Source organism: Miscanthus floridulus, chromosome 1, assembly GCF_019320115.1.
Source record: "Miscanthus floridulus cultivar M001 chromosome 1, ASM1932011v1, whole genome shotgun sequence".
In the NCBI taxonomy this organism is placed as follows: domain Eukaryota; kingdom Viridiplantae; phylum Streptophyta; class Magnoliopsida; order Poales; family Poaceae; genus Miscanthus; species Miscanthus floridulus.
In genome coordinates, this window is record NC_089580.1 from 91,064,015 (window position 1) to 91,084,135 (window position 20,121).

Below are 20,121 nucleotides of genomic sequence, written 5' to 3' on the forward strand. Positions count from 1 at the left end.
TTAGCTGGTCTGAGAGGTCTTGTTTTTATAGCTAGGATAGGAAGGAAGAAACGTACGAGGAGTGTGGGTGGGTCGTCGGCACGAAAAACACGTGAAAGCTGTGGCAGGCAACGAGGTGGGAGCACAACGACCGGGCCAGCCGGTTGACGGCGCCCGGCGCAAGTGGTCGTGCCTGAGGCATGAGGCGGTGAGGTGGGGACTTGCAAATTGCCATGCCATTGCCATCGAACTGGTTGGTGTGAAAATGGATTTGGATACTTATCTAATCATAATACATGAATATTACTATTTGCTACTTTATCGTAAATTGTACTCCCTCCGTTTCAAATTATAACGCTTTGACTTTTTTGGTTCATCTATTTTACCATGTGTCTAGACATATTATTATATCTAGATGCATAACAAAATGAATATAAAAAAAAGTCAAAGCGACTCATAATTTGGATCGGAGAGAGTACATCATTTTGTTTTTTAATATAGATATATAGTATTATATTTATATTTTGGTATACAGTCGAAGCTATGTATTTATGAAAAAACGACTTACAATTTAGAATATATATCTTTTATCGAATACACATTCAGATCTAATAAATATCTTCTGATACTGATACAAATCAGGTAACATAAATTGGATTTGCATTCAAATATTCATTTAACGGTAAACAAGTTATTTAATTAGACATTTGAAAGTTAAGTATGCTAAACTATATACATATAAACTATAACAAAAATATATTGTTAGTGATAGTAATTATATAAATATAATTCAGTTGTGTGGGGCAAATGCTCTAGCTCCGGCACTGCAAGATCACAAACCTGCCTCTTTCCCATATAGAATCACATACTACTGTAGAAACGAATTTAGCAACGTCTATCTCTAGAAAATTGATTTTTAGAGACGCTGGGCTTTCTAGACGTCTCTAGAAATGCTCTTTAAATTTAGAAGTGGATGGCAGGCCAAACCGTCTATACAAATGAATATTAGAGACGGTTGACAATTTAGGATGTCTCTAAAAATAGGTACCGCATAGCAAAGTTCATAACTTTTACAAATCAAGTTTGATGAAGACAAACTTTATATCAAAGTTGTAGTACATGAAGAGATCTACAACTTTAAAGTTGACTACTTTTCCATTTCAAATCGTTTAAGGTCTGAAATTTATGTTTTAAGTTTTCAAATTTTGAAATTTATTTTTAAAAAATTTCCATACTACCTCGGATGGAGAAATCACCTAAACCAAAGTTGTAGTACTTGAAAACATATGAAACTTTGTAGTTAACTACTTTCTTATTTGGAATTCTGTTTTAAGGCCAATGCAACACTACCCGTTGCAGCGCAGGCCACCGAGGACCGTTGCCAACCTGGCCATTGCAAAGAGGCATCCCAACCGCAGCTCCTTCGTAGACGACCTTACTCGGTCACCCCCCAGATGCCGAATCACCTCCGAGACGTGCATGCAAGCTAGTCGGCGCATGTCCGCCAGCGCAAGGATGACCAGTCGCTGAGCAACCCCCTTGGCACACCAAAAGAAAATCGTTGTTGGAATCTAGACCTTTGCTAACACCCTCATAGGGTGAGTGTCAAGCTAAGGCACCTAGACCCACATAGTAGAGAGGGGTGGGAGTAAGAGATACAGTTTTGGTGAGTGGGAGAACCATCTAGTTCTTGTCCCTTGAGCTATATTATAGAGGAGGTGGGAGGAGGCAAACTTCCTCCCTACCCTTTTGATTTACAAATTACATGGAGGTCCATGCCCCCTTATTGATTGGGCCTTGACCCTTTTCACATGGAAGAAGTAGGCCGTAGGCTTAGCCACCCTTATCCCCAACAATGGCCTCGACACCGAGAGAAAGCCGTCCCATTCCTACACAACCAACATTTATGTCTTGGTCTGTTGCGGCACCAATAGCACCGCACTGCAGCACACCACCTATCGGTGCAGAAAGTGACCAACACGTAAATATTTATAGTTTTGTTGTATGTTGTGATCGGATGTGGCCTAGCACTCAATGACATAGGGTTTACACTATTTCAGGCAACGTGCCCTACGTCTAGTTTGAGTCGGTCGATGACTTTATTTCTGAGCCCAGGTGCTCGAAGTTTGCTGTGGGGTTACAAACGGAAGGAAGAAAGATGGGGGGTGCAAGAGGTCCGATCGGACTTTGGTCTGAAGGGCCGAGAGTGATGGGAGCTCCGCTATGTGCTAAGTGTTTGAACGTTTGTTGTTCGTTCGGATCCTTATTTGTTCGGATGGTGTGTGTTGTTCGAGTTGTTGTGGACTGATTCTCCCCCTTTGGGAGAAAGTGCATCCCCTTTTATAGATGAAGAGCATAGCCTTATGTCGACAAAAGATGCTCAACAGTCCTCCGAGGGGTATCCCATGAAGGTAGATTGATTGGTGGATGTGCGCGTAATCAGGAACCGGATGGTGACACAAGGTGCAGAGACAACGATTTAGACAGGTTTAGGCCATCTGATCGACGTAATACCCTACGTCATATGTCTTTGGTGTATTGTATGATATGTATGTAGCTGTCGACTAGGGGTTCCTGCCTCTCCTTATATACTTTGGAGGGGTAGGGTTATAAGGAAAGTATCCTATTTGGTACTATACAATATTTTATGGTGCACGTCGACCAATGCCGTGCATGCCTTGATCTTGTGGGCTGGGCCACCTCTAAAGGTGCGGCCCATGTCTTGTCTGGTGGATATCGAGGGCCATACCCCCATAGCTAGTCCCTGAGCCTGATAGTAGGTGACGTAGTCAAGTGGTGCCAGGGTGAGAAAGTAGAAGAAAGGCAGAAGACCGGCCGAGCAGGCAACCAGTCCACGAGTAGAGCCCTGAATTGAAAAGCACACATTCACCGCAAGGTGAAGTGTGCCCACTTAGTCTCTGATCCTGCTGGAAGATAAAGAATGAATCTTGTAGCAGGGTTAAAGAAAAAGAAGTCTAAAAGCTTGACGACATCGTCTGACATGCGCGTATCAAGACCCCAGACGTGATGCCCAAGATCAGCACCCTAATTCAAACAGCATGGAGCAGCTTGATAGCACACCGATGAGGCATACCAAGATCTAACCATCAAGGGAGTCCCCAGCATAGCTGGCGACATCCGACCACCGAGGAATTCTCGGCGTAGCTGGCGATGTCCGAGCACCGAGGAGTCCCCGGCGTAGCTAGCGATGTCTGAGCACCAAGGAGTCCTCGGCGTAGATGGCGATGTCTAAGCACCGAGGAGCCCCCGATGTAGCTGGTGAGGTCCGAGCACCGAGGAGTCCCCGGCGTAGCTGGCGACGTCTGAGCATCGAGGAGTCCCCGACATAGCTGGCGATATTCGAGCACCGAGGAGTGTCCGACGTAGCTGGTGATGTTCGAGCACCGAGGAGTCCCTGGCGTAGCTGGCAATGTCCGGGCACCAAGGAGTCCTGGGCATAGCTGGCGACGTCCGAGCACCGAGGAGTCCCCGGTGTAGCTGGCGATGTCCGAGCATCGAAGAGTTCCCGATGTAGCTAGCGATGTCCAAGCACTAAGGAGTCCCCGGCGTAGCTGGCGATGTCCGAGCACCGAGGAGTCCCCGGTGTAGCTAGCGATGTCTGAGCACCGAGGAGTCCCCCGTGTAGCTAGCGATGTCCGAGCACCGAGGAGTCTCCGACGTAGCTGGCGATGTCCACAAGGTGAAGTGGGGTGAAGTGTGCCCACTTAGTCCCTGAGCATGAAGAATCCGAGCACTAAGGAGTAACCGATGTAGCTGGCGATGTCCGAGCACCGAGAAGTTCCCAGCGTATCTGGTGATGTTCGAGCACCGAGGAGCCCCAGCGTAGCTGGCAATGAAACAAGAGCGACGAACAGTTTGGTCAACTGGTCGGCGACGAAGTGAGCATTGAGTGGAAGCGACCGACGAACAGTATGATCAACTGGTCAGTGATGAAGTCCATGAACCTAGCAGTCCAACCAGTTGATCGGTGGAGAAGTCTAAGCACTAGGTGGTCCGATCACCTAGACGATGATCCTGCAATACAAATATGTAGAACGGGTAGTACATAATGTAAAAATATATGAACTCTGGAGAAAAATCAGCAATGGCGATGAAATAGCATATGTAGCTCGGCGATCAGTTGGTGTGAAGATGTATTTATATATAATATAAACCATCCAACCAGTTAGTGTGTAGCTGAGTCTCTAGCCCTAGCTAGCCCGTTAACCATAACACGGAGCACGGAGCCCGTGTGCATGTAGGAAGAACAAAGCGTCGCTAAGGAGCCGTTGTCGATCATCCATAATGCAGAGGGCAGATGCTCGTGCACGTGTAGGGAGGAGTCAGAGATAGGGCTATCTCTGGGGACATCCGAGCATCAACATGACTGTTCGGGGGTTTAGAAAATCGTTTTGGAGAGCAAACATGGAGAAAACGGCTCGGAGAAACATTATGGCGATATACGGAGATTGAAGAATATTTAGAAAAATATCAAAGCGTGACTTAGCTTTAGACAGAACATCTTGTCGGTGGCATATGGCGTTATCTGGTAGGCATTGACGAAGTTGCCCAGCGCTTGAGCTTTTCGAACTGTCGTCATGGCAGCGGTCGCGGTCGTCACGGCGCTGTTCTTCGCGGCGATCATCATTGCGTGTGGCATGGCTCGCTTGATGGCTCGGGCGGCTCGCTTGATGGCTCGGACAACTCGCTTGGCAGCTCACTTGATGGAGTCGAACGGAAACCACTATTGGACTTGGACTCGGAACTGCTTTTCCTTGAAGCATTGATCCACTGTATTTGGAGATTGGATTTGATGGAATAGGGAAGCATAAGCAAGAATGGAAAAATTATGCCTTGCATGCCTGACGTAAATATCTTTATTATTTCCTTAATTAGATTTCTTGCATGGCATCTTCTTCACGTCATGGTGATGTAGACCACGCATAATTTGCTTGCTTGCATGTCCGACGGAAGCTTTGCATGGCGGTGTAGACCGATTCTCACGTGCGCAATCGGGCGATGAACTCGTCGACCACCAGTCAAGGTCCGACTTGTAGATGGATTTGATGACGGCTACCGCGCACGATGTTGAACGTCGTCGCTGATTCATCGTAGATGTTGTTGAAGGAGGTCATCACAGCAGATGAGTTGCCGCAAATGATGTTGGTCTTGAGGTACGCCATCTGGTTCGCTATGGATCAGCACGCACACCCCTACCTGGTGTGCCAATTGTCGACAAAAGATGCTCAGCAGTCCTCCGAGGGGTATCCCACGAAGGTAGATTGATCGGTGGAGGTGCGCGTAATCAGGAACCGGATGGTGACACAAGGCACAGAGACAGCGATTTAGACAGGTTCGGGCCGTCTGATCGACGTAATACCCTACATCCTGTGTCTTTAGTGTATTATATGATATATATGTAGCTATCGACTAGGGGACCCCTGCCTCTCCTTATATACTCTAGAGGGGTAGGGTTACAAAGAAAGTATCCTATTTGGTACTATATAATATTCTGTGGTGCATGTTGACCAGTGCCGTGCACGCCTTGATCTTGTGGGCTGGACCACCTCTGAAGGTGCGGCCTATGTCTTGTCTTGTGGATACTGGGGGCCATATCCCCACACCTTACAAGAGAGAGAGAGAGTGTGTGTACGTATGCTAACTCTTGTTGCCCACGCCGTCGGGTACAAGATGATTGTAGGCGCCCATAACACTGTTAATGTCAGATACATGTGGGAGGTTGCGTCATCTTCTTCCAATATGGCATATGTCGGTGCCTGCTACACTATTGATACCTAGAGGCATGCAAGGGGTTTTACTGTGTTCGTTTGGTATCAGAGTTGGTGGGCGCCCACAACACTGTAGGGCAAATGTCAGCGCCCGTAACACTGCTCGGGTTCTGACATGTCTGGAAGGTTGCAGGGCACTCTTTTGACATGTTTGGTTGGTACTATCCTGCAGGTGTATAGGGTATGGTCCTTGGTATTGCGGTTGACTTGAGTGTCCTATTTTACCTGCTCTGCCCATTACCTGGTCCTTACCAAGCAGGCATCCTCGGTCGGTCAGTTCCTGTTGGCTCCGACTGCGCCAGTCAGAGAAGAGCTGTAAGTAGAGGTTCAATGTATCCCCGATCGGAGACACGGGTCAGAGTCGAAAGCGTTGTTTGGCTAGGTCTTCCGGTTGGAGAGGCGGGCTGGAGTCAGAAATGAGACCTTCTGGTCAGAGAGGCGGGCCAGAGTTAGAAGCAGTCACTGTTCCTCCTTGGCTAGGCCTTCCGGTCGAAGATTAGATTGTCCTTTTGGCCTGTCTTTAGATTTTTTAGGCTAGCCCAGGAGTTGTGCATTGTTCACAACGTTGTCTGCTGGGCCGAGCCTTTGCTAGGAAGCCGGTGCATGAGGGACCCTGGATTTATGAACCCGATAGGACCCTGAGCCCCCGAGCGATTCGGGTAGAATTATTTGGGGGATTTTTGTCTTGATGGCGGGTGTGCATGAACGCACCCGTGGTGTAGCCCCCGAGCTCCTAGGTGATTCGGGTAGAATTGTCTAGTTTTTTTTCATGTTGCTTGTGGAGGAATTTTTTATTTCGTCAGCGGGTGCGCGCGAGAGCACCCACGGGTGTAGCCCCCGAGCCCCTGGGCAATTTGGGTAGAATCACCTGGGGGTTTTTCTCAGTGGGCGTGAGTGTGTGGACTTTGGTGGGCGTAACCTCCCTTTTCTAGTTTCTGATCCATTATTTCTAGGAGCATGGTCCCAGGCGTTTGGTCATGGCTGAGGGATTGGGCGAGATGGAGTCTCGTCTACCGGGGCGTCGAGCGTGCCGAGGGTTTGGGAAAATCGAAGTCATGGATCCAGGGATCAGGCGAGTTGGAGTTGCTAACCAAGGCGTTGGGTGTGCCAAGAGATCGGACGAGATGGACTCGTAGATTAGGCGTCGGGCACTACCAAGGCAGTTTAGGGATCGGGCGAGACAGACTCGTGGATCCTGGCATCGGGGGTAGCCGAGGCAGTTTAGGGATTGAACGAGATGGACTCATGGATCTTGGTGTTCGGCGCACCGAGGCAGTTTAGGGATCGGACGAGAGGGACTCGTGGATCCTGGCATCGGGCATTGCCAAGGTAGTTTAAGGATTGGACAAGACGGACTCGCGGATCCTAGCATCAGGCGCAGTCGAGGCAGTTTTGGGATCGGACGAGAGGGGCTTGCAGATCCTAGCGGTGGGCGCTGCCGAGGCAGTTTAGGGATCGAATGAGAGGGACTCATGGATCCTAGCATCGGGTGTAGCCAAGGTAGTTTATGGATCGGACAAGAGGGACTCATGGATCCTGGTGTCGGGCACTGCTGAGGTAGTTTAGGGATCGGATGAGACAGACTCATGGATCCTAGCGTCGGGCACATCCAATGCAGTTTAGGGATCGGACGAGAGGGACTCATGGATCCTGGTGTCGGGCGCAACTGAGGTAGTTTTGGGATCGAGCGAGATGGACTCGTGGATCCTGGCGTCAGACGCAGCTGAGGCATTGGGCATCTTGAGCCCCTGAGCCCCATTAGGCTTGGTAGGTGTCGGTTGAGTTTCATGTGTTACCCCGTCCGTAGTTTCTCACAACTAGAGGGGTTGAGCTAACGTCGCTTGCCTCGATGGCTCGAGTGACACGCTCGGTGAGCTCACTAATGGGCATGTTCGAGTGAAGTCTGGGTCCATCGTTCATGACGGGGTCGGCATAGCCCTCATGTGGCACTCCACTGCTCCTTAACCCACAACCCGGTAGATGCCTAGGTCATTCTAGAGACCAACCTAGGTGGCCCACTGGCCTCCCCTCGATGGAGATTCTGTGGGCATGGCTAGAGGTTAGGATCAAACGAGAAAGTTGAGATGACCCTGTCTGCTTTAGGGCTACTAAGCGAGGGCCGCTCAAGGCTTATCTATGTTTTCTCCCCTAGCTCTATTTGACGTGAGGCAGCCTTGAGCCCTTCGTGGGCTAGCCTTCGAATCCCGATCGGTCGTTGCTCATGTTGAATGAGGCAACTGTTGCCTCATGACGCAACATGGAGCATTGTGATGCATTTAACTGTATATGCAATGCTCTAGATGTATGGAATGAATGAATACTTGTATGAATGATAGTAGATGAATGAATGAATCATATAAAGAAATAGTGGGATTCGGTAATGTTACCTTGATGACTCGAGTGATGGGGTTTGAGGAGCTCCAATAAAAAATGTCTGACCTGGATCCGCGCTCGTCGTTCGTGATGGAGTCGGCATGGCCCACATGGGGTATCCCTCTGCTCCTTACCTGTCTCTCGTCGTTCTCCTGAGACATCTGATCGACTCAAGAAGCCCGTTGGTCTCTCCTGGGTAGAGATCCTGTAGTTTAGGCCTTTCCAAGTCCCGCCTGGGAAGGCCACCTACGCGTAGTTGCACCTTGTTTTCTTGCTCCCAGCATGCGGTAGTGGTGGGCATACCTAGGCCACATCCCTTCTAACCAGGCGTCGCTCCGTCGGGCAGGGTGCATCCCATCGATTAGGGCACGTCCCATCGTATCCCATCCGCATTGAATGGAGGAAGGGAGAGGGTTTTTTGCCCCCATCGTTTCACCTTTCCCCAATCGCTGCACCTTTCCCAACTGTTGTGCCTCCTTCTTTAAGTAGGGGAAGGAAGAGGGCTTTCGTTCCATTCCTTCACCTATTCCTCATCTGCTGCCTCTTCTCCTTCTTCCTTCTCGCCAAGAGCATTTGAGTGCCACGGCGGTTCCTAGGAGAGAAATGGAGAGTGCGAGGGAGAGGAGAAAACTCATAGATCCATTCATGAATCCAGAGCACAATGTCGAGCTAGAGGTCATCTGTAGTGAGGGAGTCAGTGCTGGCTGCCTTCACCGAGAAGGGTGTTCTGCCGCCAAAGGAGGTGGCACACTAGAGGGCTCCTGCGGGGGAGGATTTCCCATGACCTCGGGATGGCAAGGTTGTCTCCTTCCTCGCCTTCCATGAGCATGGGTTAGGATACCCCACGCACTAGTTCCTACATGGGCTTCTCAATGAGTGGGGCCTAGAGCTATAGCACCTCAATCTGACTGGGGTGCTGCACATCATCGGATTCATCACCGTGTGCGAGGCATTCCTCGGGATGGAGCCACACGTGGATTTCTTTCGGCAAATCTTCTCTAGGCGAGCATTGTCGAAGGGGAAGCCGCTCAGGGTCACATCGGTGGGGGGCTTCGCGCTGTAGAAGAAACCGAGTGCATCGGGCTCGTTCCCCGTGTACACCCCCTGTGATTCGAATTGAGGGTGGCATGGGGAATAGTTCTACATTAGGAACCCAGCAAAGGCGCTGTTCCTGCCTTTTACCGGCAAGAGGCTAGAGAGGCAGGAGAGCTGGTCATGGGGCCCCACCAACCTGTAGAAGAAGCTAGAATTTATCGAGGCGGAGCTCAAGAAGCTGGTGCGGCACAACCTTGATGGGGTGCAGGTGTTCCACATCTTCTTCCATCGTTGGGTCACTCCACTAGCAGAGAGGATGCGGCTGATGTGGATGTACAGTGGCCCGATGGACCCTAACCGTGCGTTGTCGTAGGAGCTGGCGAATGACGAGGTCTAGAGTCATCTTAATCGGGTGCTGCAGCTAAGGCCTAAAGAGACCCTTGATGGAAAGCCCAGAGCTCTCAATGCCGTGAAGCAGTCCAATCTGGTATGCTCCCCTCTCTTTACTTCCATGTTCTTTTCCCTTTTTGCTCTCCCATATCTTGATTTTGAGTCATCTGTTTCGTAGGGACTTGGAGTTTACAAGTCCCGGCCACACCTTTTGAAGGGCCCAGAGGGCACGGCTCGACAAGCCACCCTAAAGGAGGTGGCAGATGCCAAGAAGAAGAAGAGAGCTGAGGAGGCTTGGAGGAACTACCAGAAGGAGCCGGATATCGCCCGGTGTGTGTAGGCTCGGGAGAATAGGAGTGATGTTGAGGCAGAGCTCGAGTTAGAGGACCCCTTGGAGGTGGGTGACAACATGATCTCCTCCGAGGAGGAGGGAGACCTAGGAGGTTGTGACTTTGGTGGCATGCCGTGAGCCTGCAGCCGTGTCAGCTGGTGGTGAGCGAGAGGTAGAGAGGCGCGGCGACATTCCCACGTCGAGGAAGCATGCCATGAGCGCGGATGCTGTCGATGAATGGGAGGCGAAGTAGATGCGGTCGCCGTGCCCTTCGGAGGCGTCGCTGACCTTGTCGCCACCTGCTCTGGGCGTGGTGGAGCATGCTAGGCGGTCGGAGGAGCGGACTCATACCCGTCAATCTTCGTGGCCGGCACCGGCGCGTGACCCGCAATCGGGGGACGCCTCGCTGGCTGCTTCGGTCGGTGGGCCTTGAGCTAGCGGTCGTGGTGACGCGTGGGCTGAGTGGGAGCTGGTTGGGTTGACTCCCCCGGGTTGAAGTGAGGGGGTGTGGGTCATGGCCCAGGAGTGGTCCCCGCCCGGTGGGCCCATTGCCGTTGGGTCAGGGCTTCAGAGCCCTATCGCTTTCGTCCTGGTATGCCTTCTTTGTTTCTTTTCGATCTCGCTGTTGAGTTTTTTGGAGTGTGGCTGACCTGTACTTTTTTGATAGTGGTCGGATGCTGATAGGGCTGAGCATCGCCCCAACTTCTAGTTTTGCTTTTGTGATGGAATTACTTTGTTCGGGGAAGCTTGTCTCGTCCGTTCCTTATTTTTACCTTAGCATAACTTTGTTTTTTATTCCTTCTTTTTTGCACCTACCCGTTCATCCCATAGGCTGTAATGTTAAGAGCCCAGGCATGGCCCGCGAGGCTCAGCTGCTCATAACCGTAGATAGAGGCGGGGTGCGATCGGTCGGAATATTTAAAGCAAAGTTATGTAAGGTAATTAAAGGAATGGACTACCCTTTCATTTGGGAAAAATGTATTTATCATATGATAGTAAAAAACAGAGGTGGCATCGCACCCCTGTGGAGCCCCCGAGCGACCTAGGCCGAAAGTGTTTGGGCCAGGGTGCTTTATAGGAGCAAACATAAAGTGAAAAGATGGTAAGACCGAATTTTTAAGGGAAGAAACGATGTGACTGGTCGATGTTCCAAGTGTTGGTGAGAACGTCGCTGTTGTCATCCTTCAGTCGGTAGGCGCCCGGTCAGATCACCTTGGTCGCCATATAGGGACCTTCAGTCATCCATATCCTTGCCCGCCATGCCCCCTTTCTTGGCTGCTGCCTCCTTGCCTCTTCCTTCCTTCGGCCCGCTGGCCTATCACAAAAAGCGCTTGAGGAGCTCGCAGTCCTTGTAGAGGTGTTTGATGGGGTAGGCGTGGTTGGTGCACGGGCTCTCCATGAGCACATTGAAGTGGTCAGGGAGGCCCTACAGGGGCTGCTTGCTCGTGTGATCAGCCACGGCGACCAACACGGAGTTGGCCGGTCGATGCCGATCTTTCTTGTTCTTTTTGCCCCTCTGCGTGGAGGGGCCCTCATCCTAATCCTCATGCTTGGCCTTGCCCTTGTCCTGGCCTCCGTTGAAGATGCTCCGACTACCTCCTCACCAGAGGCATGGTTCGTGGCGACGTCGAGCAGGTCACGGGTGGTACGGGGCTTTAGGCAGCCAAGCTTGTGGACTAGGGACTCGTAGGTTGTCCCAGAGAGGAATACGTTGATGACGTCCGTGTCAACGACATCAGGAAGGGAGTTGCACCGCTTTGAGAACCTACGGATGTAATCCCGTAGGTACTCGTTGCGCTCATGTTGGCAGCTCTTGAGGTCCTAGGAGCTCCTAGGGCAGACATACGTCCCCTAGAAGTTCCCGACGAAGACCCTCTTAAGGTCCGCCCAGTCGTGGATGCTATCATGTGGGAGGAATTTGAGCCATGCTTGAACATGTTCCCCTACGTAGATGGGGAGGTACTGAATGATGAAATGGTCATCATCCACTCCTCCGGCTCGGCAGGCGAGCTAGAAATCTTCAAGCCATATACTAGGGTTCGTCTCCCTAGTGTACTTGGTGATGTTGGTGGGTGGCCAGAAGCGCTGTAGGAACGACGCTCTCTATATGCGTCAGCCAAAGGCCTAGGGTCCAGGGCCATCTGGGCTAGGACTCTAGTCATCCGGTCAGCGACCATGCCTGGGGTGTGTTTCACCTCTCACTGTGATGGTCCAGCCGAAGTCTGTGTCGCCTGCCCTCATGGCTGCCTGATGGATGTTATCATCATGCCAGGATTGACGCTGGTTGCTGATGATGCTGCGAGCATCTTGGTTTGCCCTAAGCCACTCATGCATAGGAGGTCGGTGCGGAGCAAGCGCCAGGTCAGGCCAAGGCACAGCTGTGGCCTCTTGTGCCACGCTCGGCGGCTGTAGCGGTGAGCAGATGGAGTGATTCGTCTGGTGCGTCCCCACTCCCCTGGTGGGAAGAGAGGCCACGAGCCGGTGTCGTGATGTGGAGCTCTCCGCCTATTGAACAGCGGCGATTTCCACCAGGGTCTAGAGGTTTCAGTGGATCGCCTGTTCCTAGGGGCCATTTGGCTCGGGAAGGTTGCGTAGAAGCATTGCAGCGGCGGCGATGTTCTGGCCAGCCCAAGCGAACTGTGGGGGATCGTTCCCCCATCCATGATGTTGCGCTAGACCTGGTGGGCGTGACCTCGGGCACCGCTCGCTGGGTTACATGCACGGGGCGCAGCGTGGTGCGCCGAGCGCACCGACGCAGGTGGCGGCTAGTTCTACCGCCGTTGTTGTAGTTCCTCGCCGTGCTCTCATGCGAGCGTGAGGGCCCCCGCATGAAGGTCCGGAGGGGTGTGAGTCTGCAAGGACTCTACTACCACCAGCGGCTGTCTCGAAGCGTCCGCCATAGCGCACTCCCAGGATGGACGATGGCTAGGTGCCACATCACCGATGCTAGAGCCCTCGCTCTCAACCTCATCATCTAGGAGTTCGTGAAAAGTGGTGGGAGCATAGCTCGTTATTCCCACGAATTCGGATGTGAGAGGGGGTGGCGCCAGCATGCTTTGGAGCCCCCAAGCGTACGCATCCGCAGGGGACGCGAGGCCATAGGGGAACTAGTCATATGGTGGTTGCGGTGCGAACAATGCGGTTCCTCCGGATAATCAGTAGAAGATAGTAAATATAGAGTAAATAATAGCATGTACATTAGTCACAGCAGGGTTTGAGTAGAGCGTTTGCTCAGAATGAAGCGTAGGTGCCTCGTCGTTGAAGTCATCGGGTGTCCTAGAGCCTATGGAGGGTGCCCCTCCGACGGGTGCAGGGATGGGTGGTTCCTCGCGGAGGTGAAGCGTGCCGAGCCGAACGGCGATGAAGTCCAGGCTTCCGAAGAGGAAGGTCAAGGATGGCTCGAAGATGGGAGGCCCCCACATCCCAACAGGTTGGAGTGCGGGGAACTCTAGTGAGCCAAAGCGAGTCGTATCGCTTGAGCCTGCCATGGCGGAAAGATGGGTCATCCGATGACCAAAAAGCGTGAACGTACAACGTCCTCCCCATGGATGGCGCCAATTGTCCGTGCAGAAAGTGACCAATATGTAAATATTTATAGTTTTGCCATATATTGTGATCGGATGTGGCCTAGCACTCAACGACACAGGGTTTATACTGGTTCAGGCAACGTACCGTACGTCTAGTTTGAGTCGGTCGATGACTTTATTCCTGAGCCTAGGTACTCAAAGTTTGCTGTGAGGTTACAAATGGAAGGGAGAAAGATGGGGGGGGGGGTGTAAGAGGTCCGGTCAGACTCTAATCTAAAGGACCGAGAGTGACGGGAGTTTCGCTATGTGCTAAGTGTTCGAACATTTGTTGTTCGTTTGGATCCTTAGTCGTTTGGATCATGTGTGTTGTTCGAGTTGTTGTGGACTGATTCTCCCCCTTTGGGAGAAAGCGCATCCCCATTTATAGATGAAGGGGATGGCCTTACAAGAGAGAGAGTGTATGTGTGTACGTATGCTAAGTCTTGTTTCCCACGTCATCAGGTACAAGATGATTGTAGGCGCCTATAACATTATTAATGTCACATGCATGTGGGAGGTTGCATCGTCTTCTTCCGGTATGGCAGATGTCGGTGCCAGCTACACTGTTGATGTCCGGAGGCATGTAAGGGGTTTTTCCGTGTTCGTCTGGTATGGGAGTTGGCGGGCGCCCACAACACTGTAGGGAAAATGTCGGTGCCCGTAACACTGCTTGGGTTCTGACATGCCTGGAAGGTTGTAGGGCACTCTTCTGATATGTCCTGTTGGTACTGTCCTGTAGGTGTACATGGTATGGTCCTTGGTATTGCGGTTGACTTGAGTGTCCTATTTTACCTGCTCCGCCCGTTACCTGGTCCTTACCGAGCGGGCGTCCCTAGTCGATTGGTCCTAGTCGGCTCCGACTACGCCAGTCGGAGAAGAGATGTAAGCAGAGGTTCAGTGTATCCCCGATCGAAGACACGGGTCAGAGTCGGAAGCGTTGTTTGGCCAGGTCTTCTGGTTGGAGAGGCGGGCTGGAGTCAGAAACGAGACCTTCTGGTCGGAGAGGCGGGTCAGAGTCGGAAGCGGGCGTCGTTCCTCCTTGGTTAGACTTTCTGGTCAGAGATTGGATTGTCATTTTGGTCTGTCTTTAGGTTTTTTGGGCCGGCCCAGGAGTTACGCGTTGTTCACAACGTCGTCTACTGGACCGAGCTTTTATTAGAAAGCCGATCCCTGAGGGACCCCAGGTTTATGAACTCGACACCACCAAAACCACACCGCCGAGGTGCCCGGTCGCCATGTTTACATGTCGCCCGCAGTCGTGCCCAGCTGTCGTGCCACCTGCAATAACATCAATGCACCTAGGCCACCATGTCTGCACGGCGTCCACAGTGGCATTTGCATGCGCGTCGCACCACCCACGATCGAGCCTACCGCCCTAGCTTCGCACAGCAATGCATACGAGATAGGTTGTGACACCGCCGACCTCGTGGATGGAGGTGGGCTGTGGCTGCGCCAGATGAACATCGTAGGCCGTCAATCACCGCGCCGACACTACCAACCGCGTAGAGTCCATCCCTGGACTGACACCTCTAGCAACACCGCGGCGGGGCGCAGCCACACCGCTACCTCCTGTAGATAGCAAGCCCATGCCACCGCTACCGCCCCCATGCTGCACCGGTAAGATCTAAGGATTTTCGAGAACGCAATAGACAAATCTAATGACGACGGCCTTGGATCCGGCCAAGTATGACAGAGCCAATCCATCGGCCTACCTCCACGAAGCCTTCGATTCGCTAAAGAAAACACTGTCACCTGCCTTGTAGGCCTTGTCGCCTTCCCAGCAGCCTCACCGGCCTCCCACAAAAGCGACGATAAAGAGCGCTCTTTGGGGAAGGCTTGCTGTGCCGCAGAATGGGGCCGCCTGAGTTGCCCAGGCAGACGACGTGGCAGTAGCAGAGTTCTTTGAGTTTTTTGCTCTCTTTGCTTTGATATCTATTAATCGTGGCATTAGTTTTTTTTTAACATAGACATTTACCTATTTCTATTTATAAATTTGAAATAATAAAAATATTTTATTTTTGGGTTAATTTGGTGACCACCCAGCCACCGGATTGAAACAGGGGTTTCGTTTTTCTTTTTTTTTTACATAATTTGTTTTCTTTATAAAAAGGTTAGGTCAATATTCATCCCTATAAAAAAAAAGAGTTAGTGCGTTTTTTTGTTGTAAGCCGCAACACGGCATGCCACAACTGATGGAAGCAACGGAAACTAAAGGTGTTGTTTGGTTTGTTACAAACTTATGGTAGCCACATGTAGTTTATTTTTCTACCGAACCTTAGGCGCATGATTTCTCCGCCACGAGGTGCGGCGCCGCCACAGCATGGCGTGGTTGCCAACGGCTGGGAACCAAACAGCGACCATCTGCCAGCACGTCTAGATCACAGGACCGGGTGGGGAGAACATTAACGGCAGTCCGCCACGAGACGTGCCGGCCAATTCCGGGCACACGCTTAACTTGTCGCACGAAAGCACTATGAGCAGCAAACCAGAATTGCTTGAGCATGTGGTTGGCCTCAAAACAAAAAAAAGTCAGCATGTTGCGCACATGAAAATTTTAACAGGCCGGTGTGTCTCATGATCGACACCAAGACGTTTCGCAACTACGCCCAGCTTGACGTACGGTACAGGCTCAGCTCGCCGCACGCCCACGCGAACCGGGCGGTGGTCGTGGATGCAGAATTTTTTTTTTTTAATTTTAACACTTTTTGAAAACTAATTTTAAATCTAAAACGGTCGAGTTTTTTAACTAACACTTTTGGCCGCGCCTATTGCCCTGGCGTAGCCGAATGCCTGTGTCACGCCATGCATGGTGACGCGGTAGCGACCGGAATTGCTGACCGGTGACGTGGTAGGGCTCTGCCGCGCCACCGATCTTGGCGCGACAGTGTCGTGCCCTGATCCGTGGCACGGCAGAGCCGAATAAAACCCCTGCGGCCAGTCCCACTGCCCGAGCAGCAAGGCCACCTAGCCGCCGCGCCCGCGTCCACCCGCGCCAACCCACCGCCGAGTACGCCGACCGCCGCGCCACGAACGCCGGCAGCCCGCCCCCCGCCCGACCCTCCATTGTCGCCTCCCTCCCTTCCCTTCCATTCCCCGGCCACCTCCCTCCCTACTCGTCCTCATTCAAGGTAATGACGCACATTTTATCTTCGTTTGAATGGTGGATAGAATATTATGAATGGGAATTAAGGTTAGGAGGAAAATTATATTTGGGAACTATGGTCTATGGTTTGAAGGAAGATATTAGTTTGATTTTGTCAATGTTAATGTTAATTATTTAGTTAGATGTATGTTTACCATGTATTTTTTTTGTTGCTATAATTATCGGTTATATTATTTTAGTTGCATTGCAAATGATTATACTTTACATTAATTTGCATTGTTTTGATTGATGTTTAATTTGAACCGTTTTATTAGATGGAAGACATGTTTTGGGAGCAGTTATGACGAAAATGGGGTCGTCCTAGAGAATTGTACCCCGACGAGTCTAGCGAAGATGCCCCCGTCCCTCCTGAACTCCCTATCACTAACTGTGACTGTGGTCGTCCGACCGACGTGTTTCAATCGCGACATCTAGACACAGCGGCTCGTTGCTTCTACACGTGCAGTCATTTTAATATAAGTAATTGTTTCTGTATGTTTTTTTCTTCATTTGTATTACTAGGTTACTAATATTTTATTGGAATTTTGTTGTGTAGGCCCATGAGAGGTGCTTTTTCTTTTAGTGGATCGACGGTGCATACAAGTTTGACCCTAGGTACCTCCTTTTCGACGTTTGGTGGAGAGAGCGACATCCACGAGAGCACTTCGCGCGGTGGGTTCCACCTCCCCCTAACCCCCTCCAATGATGGCTACGGAGAAACACTTAGTCGTAGTTAGATGACTCGAGGAACCTCCTTTATGCTATTGCGGAGATCGAGTCGTGATAAACCCTTATAATACGTTGGAGTTTGTGTGTCCAAACAAGCATGAAGTAAGTGCAAAGTATATGTGTTGAAATGTTGAGCTATATGTGTCATGTACTAATGTCACGTTATTTAGGTGTATTCAATAGCAAAGTGTCATTTCAAGGAGAACAAATGGCCCAAAGAATATCCAAAAGCAAAGCAAAAGAAGAAAGAAAGGTTAATTTACAAAGCACCGCCAGTCAAGTGTGAATGTGGTGTTAAATCCAACTACGGTCTAGTCCCTTCGGAGCTTGGAATATGCCATTATTGCGGCCATATGATTGACTATGATGAGGTTGGTTATTTTTGTGGTAACCATGAAATCGTATTTTATTTCTTTTGCTAAGACATATATGATATAATTTATCATTTGAACAGAGCACTAGAAATGTAGGTGGGAATATTATGATGGTCAAGCTAAGTTCTTGGATGAACTGAAGAGGAAGCAAGTAATTGCACGAAAGAGGGGATATGGACCTAACTATGCCAACCTTTTCGTTCAACATCACAAAGACAAGATGCGTGAGTTTGCTAGACAACGCGGTATTTGTAACCCGATCGACGTTTGGCTTGTCAAATGGGGATTGGAGAGACATATGCCATTAGAGGAGGAGAGGGCAAGGAAGGAGGCAAGGGAGGAGACAAGAGTACAGATATAGGTCTTGAACGAGCATGTTGTTTCATTATGTGCTAGTGAGTGCTTGGAAGCCTTTTTTTTCATTGCTTGATTTTAAATGTTATATAGTCGCATTGCTAACTGATTGCATTTTATACATGAAGGGATTGGATGCAGCAAGGACCATGTTGCAGAGGTGGCTTGTGTAGGGTACAAGGAAAAGAAGTTAGATGAGCACAGAAAGCGAGCTGGTCGCACCGTTGAATCACCGATTGTGTTGTTTGATGAGTGGGGACGAGGATAAGGACGACACTGTCAGACTTAGCGAGCTCATCGCTCTAGCAGAGGTGGGCTTACAGGCGGATGAGGTTGAAGACGACACTGGTAGACTGAGCGAGCTCATTGCTCTAGCAGAGGCGGGCTTGCAAGCGAGGAGGCTGAGGACGACACTAGCAGACTGAGTGAGCTCATCACTCTAGCAGAGGCAGGCTTACAGGCGGAGGAGGATGATGACGTGTTCCTCACTCCGGCTGCAGAGGCCGCAGATGAAGCGGAAACCGCTTACTACAGGCAAAAGGCAGATCAGGGCAATGTAGGTGAGCCTAGCCACAACAACAGGGTTGTGGTTTAGGATTGATACTCGGATGACGAGTTGCTTACTCAGTATGTTTCTAACTGAGGGTTTTTTATTACGCCGTCTGTTAGTTCCATGCTTTATTAATGATCAATGTAGCTATGTAGTAGAAATTTCATTGTGTTGTCTTATATTCCATTTGAACTACTGATGTATTGTACCCATGTATCATATACTTGGATTACCCATGATCGATCTTAAGTGATCACATCTATTTGTTTCATGCGTTCAAAATTTCTAAAATGAACGTAATTGGGTGAAATTATCTCGAATACAGCGCCGTAGCCCACTGGTTCGGCCGCGCCATAGCCCAGGTTTTGCCATGCCAGAGTCCATGGCAAGTGACACGCCATAGACCACGGCGTGATAGTGACGCAGACAGGCAACATCCAACTTCAATTGAGTTATTGTCAGTGCTGTACAAAACTACAAGTGTTGCCGCGACCGTGCGCAAGTTGAAACGAACATGAAGCAAATAAATGGACGACAAGTTGCCACATAACATTTTCATTGGTTTATGAGTTTGCAACGTAATGAACTAAGTCCCAGGAATGTAAGATGGAAGAAGGGGGTCGTCGTACTCCACCTCAAGAAGGGGGTACAACTGGTGCGGCGTGGGAGAGGCCATCCTGTTACAAATTGATAAACAAAGGGTTAGAGTATTCAAATTAACAATATTCAAATTAATATTATGTAGCATTGCAAAATTTAAACTACTTGTTATGCAATACGAACACAATATGAAATCACTTGCTGCCCTCGTCTTCTATGTCGGCTAGCTTTGTGACCAAATTGTTTGCAAACAGAGCAAAGATTCCTGCCACGGGTCTCGTTGAAGTCTCCCCCACCATACATGTCTTCGTCGTACCCTCTCATAGCGTCTATGTCCCCCTTGAGTCGCTTCTTCTTCCTCCTACCCTTCCCTACCTTCATTAAATTCGGATGCAGCACGTAGTCATAACCATTATAAGGTGGCCACTGTGTCAGGTCAAGGTATGGCTCGAAGCTCATCTCCCAAATACTAACGGTGTTCGAACAGAGATACAAGGGTGACATATATGGCAGATCCTCATAGTTGTGCCAGCGAACCCTGCAGGCCGTGATCATATGAGAGCATGGGGCATGCATGATCTGAGGGACGTTGCAACTGCACTCTACCTTTTCAAGATCAACTCGGTAGTTTTGTCCACCATAACGTTCGCCTCCCAAACTTGTGCCACCCTTGCCACGTACACTAAAGATATGGCGACGGGTCCATACAGCTCGGCGGTATGCTGCTTGGCCAATTCCTTGGGCTCCTTCAAATGTTCAGCTCCGGCCTTTTCAAAACGCTCCTACTCAGCTATATTCCTCTACGCAAGTTCTCACCTCTTCACAAAATATTCGTTGCACACATGAAAGGAGAACTCAACAATTCCAAACATAAGCAACGATCGAACTCCGGTGAATATATGGTTGAAG